Source organism: Myotis brandtii, unplaced genomic scaffold (assembly GCF_000412655.1).
Source record: "Myotis brandtii unplaced genomic scaffold, ASM41265v1 scaffold49, whole genome shotgun sequence".
Lineage (NCBI taxonomy): Eukaryota > Metazoa > Chordata > Mammalia > Chiroptera > Vespertilionidae > Myotis > Myotis brandtii.
Window position 1 is genome coordinate 6,125,776 of NW_005368707.1, and position 5,931 is coordinate 6,131,706.

Sequence of the window (5,931 nt, forward strand, 5' to 3'; positions counted from 1 at the left end):
CTCCCCCTCTATACTCACTCCCTCAGGAAGTGCATTCCCTGTGTGCAGAGCTCTGGGATCCTGCTTACACCTTTTCAGGAAGGCCCGAAGCTCGCTCATGGTCTGGAGGTGGAGGGCACGGCTGAGGCCCCATTCCAGGCACAGGTGCTACAAGGGGGAGGGGGACATCATGTTTTCAAAGAATATACATTGACAGTAAAAATAGATACACTTGTGCCATTTTTGAAAAAACATTATGTTGAGAAATAAACAGGAAGGGGAGGGAGTGGGAAAGGTCAATGGGGGAAAAGGGAGACACATGTAATACTTTCAACAATAAAGATTAAAAAAAAACACAGGAAGAAAACATGCCAAAATGTTAATAGTGGCTATCACTGGTTGATGAATTACAGCTTTTAGATTTTGCTACCTTCCAGATTTTCTAGAATAAACCTGTCTCATGTGATGCAGAGTACAAGTAAGAATGAAATGGAACTAAGTCACAATGTTTACTTCAGTAAGCTGAAGAGCACTGCCCACATGAATTTTTATTACATTTACTGTCTATCACTGAGTCAGACAATCCAAAGACCTTTACTAGAATTCAAGTCCCTTCTTGATGGGTTCCCTACCTACTTTTCTTTTTATTTCTTTTTGCTTCCAGCTTATCCTCTGGCCCTCCAGACCCAGACCCTTCTGCCCACCTGGAATTTCCTCAGTGCGGCTCCCTGTACATCCAGGCTCCTGTGGTCACCTCTGTTCCAGAAACACCCTCCCAACCCAGCCTCTGAAGTCCTGCAAGCCTTTCTGACATTTCCCTGTCATCTAACCATCTCCTGTGGATGCCTGTTTCTGAAACTAGACTGCAAGTACCCACAGAGCAGCCACCGTGTGCCTTTTGGTTCAGTACGGGGTATACAGGAGGTAGTCTAATACCCAGTAGTGTTCAATAAGTATTGCTGGTTATCTCATTCCTAATCTAATTGTGCCAATACAGTTTCCCACTGTTTGGAAAACATTTTTTGGTATGTCTCCCTTCCATCCCACCCCCTTAATAAGGTCATTTACGGACCAATGGACAATCGGTGAGCCAATGAGCACCCCAGATGGGATGGAAATTAGGCTTAGTGTCCTCCTCACTCTTTCTGTGCTGTTTCTAGATCTCCATGATGGTGAGAAATCACTTTCTTTTTTTTTTATTTTTTATTTTTTATTTTTTTAAAATATATTTTATTGATTTTTTACAGAGAGGAAGGGAGAGGGATAGAGAGTTAGAAACATCGATGAGAGAGAAACATCGATCAGCCGCCTCCTGCACATCTCCCACTGGGGATGTGCCCGCAACCCAGGTACATGCCCTTGACCGGAATCGAACCTGGGACCCTTCAGTCCGCAGGCCGACGCTCTATCCACTGAGCCAAACCGGTTTCGGCGAGAAATCACTTTCTATATTAACTCCAGGTAGGCGCTTATGGTAGACTCCTCTCCTTTTAACCTTGCAAAGGAGAGGGGATTATAAAGCATAAAGACTTATTTTTACTACCCTTTAAAATAAATGAAATCATCCTTCAGTTTAGTTACTAGAGTTTTAGGGAGGGTGGGGCCTACCTCACAGAGCCAGTGCCAGCTGTGTTTATACTGGAAATAAGGGTTGGAATGGTGGCAGGAACTGTTGGCCACAAGATATAGACAAGAGGTCACAGACAGACAATTCTTGGGGTGGGCAGGCAGCACACGCAGGCACTGGGCTGAAGGTGAAGCCAGAAGCCAGGGGTGGGGCCAGAGATGGATTGACTGTGGAAGCTCATGACACACAGACTTTGAGACCCATCACTTGCTCAGGTCCTTAGAGGAGCCCTAGCAATTTTATAGTTAAAATTGCCAAAATGCTAAGTTGATTTATTTTTTTAGAGTGGTCACCCCCAAGTTACATAAGCTTCAGGTCCTACGAAAACCTGGGTCGGCATCTGGTAGAACTCTGGTGGTTGGAGTGCCTGCCTCAAAGTAGGGCTATTCAAGCGATGACAGCTCATCAGAAGTGCTGCCAGAGTTTCTGATTTTGCAAGAGCAGCAAGGAATCCAGGTGTTTGTATGAAATCACCTACATTTTAAATGTTGGCAACTTAAAGCAAAAACAATCTTCGGCCAAAACAAGTCTTATCTATCGGCTCAAGTGAGCCCATGGGCTGCCAGGCCGTAATTTCTGGTTGTTTGAGCCCGTAGGAATTACAGAATTGCCAAATGCTAAGGATACCTGTATGGCAGGTACGTCTGCCCTCCTTGTCCTCTGCACATTAAGAACAGGTTTGTCCAGGTCTAAACCAGGGAGCTGTGCTCTTTTCCACGGCTGCAGCCAACAGCCAGACGTTTTCTAAGTGTTTGCCACTGTTACAGGGCAGGGAGCTAACCAAGGCTGTAGATGAAAGAATTGGTGTAAATTCATCCTCACAACTGGCAAAGCCAACCGAAGCATGCGGCCCACAGACAGTGATGCAGCAGCAAAGGTACCCTAGAACATCTGAGGACAATGAAGGTAGTAGCTATTCTTCCAGGCACAGATTGGTCTGGAAGGTGGCTACTTTGTGCTCCCTTGTAGGGCTGCAACCAATGATGATTGGAGAGCTTTATTTAACTGCTTAAAGGGACAGCAAGTCTCTTATCTGTAACTCCCAAATCCTCCTGAGGCCATGCAATCCATCATTTCATAACTGTGGTTTTCCACAATATGAACCCCCTTGAGAGACTATAAAGGGTCCCCCAAATGAAGGGGATTTCTCCTGGGCACCATTTCATGTGCAAAGCGCGAGTGTTCTAATAACAAGCTCCAGGGGTAACAGAGGACATTGGGTGGGGCCACAGGCTGGGATTTAAGGCAGAACATGGTAGTAAGGTCATGGGGCAGGGGCGGTAAGGAGAGAGAGAGAGAGAAAGAGGGAGAGAGAGAGAGAGAGAGAGAGAGAGAGAGAGAGAGAGAATGAGGAATGAGGGGTGGCCGGTGACAGCCCTGTGGGTGTGCCTGTGCTGTCAGCTCAGATTGGTGATAAAGCTGCTTGGAGAAGCTGCATTTTGATCACTAATTAGCTTGTTATGCGATCTGCTTTGCCACAGAGTGGCTCTGGGGCTGCAGCTTGGCTTGCAACTTATCAGTTGTGGTGACTAAAAGTGTCAAGAGTGGGGCCACAGCCAAAGGGGACCTGTTGTCTAAATGCTGCTTCTCAGGTTCCGACAGCGGCAGAAACTGAAGCAGGGGAGGGGAAACCTAGAGAGTGCAGGGGGCATCGCAGCACGTCTCCTGGGGACATCAGGGAACCTTGCTCTTGTGCCTGGGCTCCTTCTGGGATTGGACCTGTCAGAAAGAGAGAAACACCCCTCATCACCACCCAGAGGTTTAGCAGAACACGCCCACCCCTACTGACCCTTGCATCTCCCCATGGTTTGTTCTGTTCTAAACTCTTTATCTTGCCTCTGAGGCTCTGGGTCCGGTTATCTCAGGGCTGAACCTGGGCCATCTAGTCCAGACTTCTGGTCTAGTGACCTTCCAACTACATCCTACCCTTCCCTGTGCAGGATCATAGGGCTTCTGTAAGTTGGGGACAGGAGCCAGAGGCCCCAGGGAGGCTGTTTTGGTGTAGAATGGGGGGATGTGCCATAGCACTGTGACCATTTCAGGGTCATGGTCACCTTTTCCTGCTCAATAGGGCTGGTGTTTAGGTCCAAGCACAGGGTTGTGCTTCTTGAAAGGACTCAATACACTGTAATTTCATATAAGTCCATTTTCATCCTACGCTTAAATAAACTTTATATTGTTAGAACCTGCAGCGAATAATGTATCATGGGAGAAGGTTAAAGAAATAAGATGAAGTTTTTCTTTTTCCTAATAAGTTAGACAGTCTGTCTGACACCTCCGTGGTAGTCGATATTCTTGCTAAGTGCTTGGTAGAAGTGCCTCACTTTGTGAGAATTCACTCACTCACAAATTAATGAATGACTTCCTGTCATAGCTTGTATTGTCCTCATCTTATCTTCAGCTGGAACTTGCTGATTTGTTTGCTTTTATGAGTTAAAAATCCGCTCTTCTCGGCCCTCTGGTTTAAATGGCATATTTCATCATTCTAACTAGTAGCATTTAGAAGTGTTTTGGAAACAAGGGGTGTTTCTACTTATGTAAAAAGAGAGCCACTTAAAACGTGATGTGGGCTGCCACTCACTGGGGGAGAGTGGGGCAAGTGGAAAAGCAGCAGGGCCCATGCTGAGGCTCTGAGAACGTGGGGAGAACGCCGCAGTCTGCCACAGGCGCTCTCGGGTCACAATTTCACTTTGGTTTCATTGCTTACAATTTCTCTACGTTGCACCTAAGTGTGGATTTTTTAAAAAAATTGTGTTGCTTGAGATCTGTTGGACTCTTGAAACTGAGTTGATGTCAGTCATCAGTTCTAGAAAATTCTTGGCTATTATCTTCAAATATTACCTTTGTTCCAATATCTCTTTCCACTCTGGATGCTGAATTAAACGTATGTTAGACCTTTTAAAAGCATCTTCTTTTAAATATTTTCCCACTTTTCAAGATGAATTCTGCATAGTTTTTTTCTGACATATCCTCTAGCTCACTAATTCTCACTGCAGCACATCAGCTGTGATAATCTGCTGTGAACCCAATCATTGGGTCCTTTAACATCAATGATTATATTTCCCAGTTTGAGAATTTCTATTTGGATCTTTAAAAAAAAAGTTATGTTATTTTCTATAGTTTCCAGTTCCCTGTCAAAATTTACAAGTGCAGCATGTATGTTTCTGAATATTGTAAGTAGAGTTGTTTTATAGACTCTATCTAAGAATTCCCATTTCTAAGGTTTTTGTGGGTCTGTTTCCACTGGTGGCTGTTTCTACTATTCTTGCTTATAATGTACTGTTTTCTTGGGTGTTTCAATTCTCTTAGTGAGCATTAGTCATTGAAACACACACACACACACACATACACACACACACACACACACAGTCATACACTGCGAAAAAATGTTTCAGTCAACAAGGCACCATACATCCAACATTGGTGCCTTGTAATTATAATGGAGCTGAAAGATTCCTGTCGCCTAGTAATGTATAACCATTATGATGTCATAGTGCAATGCATTAGTCATGTGTTTGGGGTGATGCTGGTATAAACAAACCTACTGCCAGTCATATAAAAGTATAGCACATGCAATCATGTAGAGTACATAATACTTGGTAATTATCCTATATAATAAAGAGCTAATATGTTAATTAGGCTGAACAGCAGAACGACCATCTGGAGGACCTTCTGGATGAAGCTGGGGCTGTGAGGGCCGAGTCCCTTGCACGAATTTCATGCATCAGGCTTCTAGTATTCAACAACCATCTTACTAGTTTATGTATTTACTATACTATACTTTTTATCATTTTAGAGTGTACTCTTTCTACTTACATATACAGATGTTTGCTGTAAAACAGTATGTTGTGTTATCCCGGCAGCAGCCTCAGACCTCTCCTGTTTACTGCGTCTCTTGATTGCACCATTTTCTCTTGTGCTTGCTTTGATCTCTTGTCATTTTGTACAGTAACATGTTGTATAGGTTTGTAGCCTAGGAGCAATAGGTTGTACCATGCAGCCTAGGTGCGTAGTGGGCCATAGCACCCAGGCTGTGTAAGTGCACTCTATGATGTTCGCACAGTGATGAAATTGTCTAATGACACGTTTCTCAGAATGTATCCCCATCGTTATGTATATGTCATGTTTGTATTATGCCTACATGAATAATGGTAGAATATCATTCTAGAGAGGCTTTTCACTCGTGTCTGCCAGGTGCTGAGGGCACTTCCTTTCTGAAGCCACCTTAATCCAAGTGTAAAGCTTAAGATTCCCAGGACTCAGTGATGAAGTGAACCTGCCTGTAGCGTGAGGGATACATATCCCACCTCTCCACCCCCACCCTC

The 5,931-nt window shown here is 44.4% G+C and overlaps 1 pseudogene; it reads right to left on the reverse strand.

Annotated features, from left to right (window-relative positions):
• The window catches only part of LOC102244071, a 15,448-nt pseudogene that overhangs the window by 1,002 nt on the left and 8,515 nt on the right, over positions 1-5,931 (reverse strand).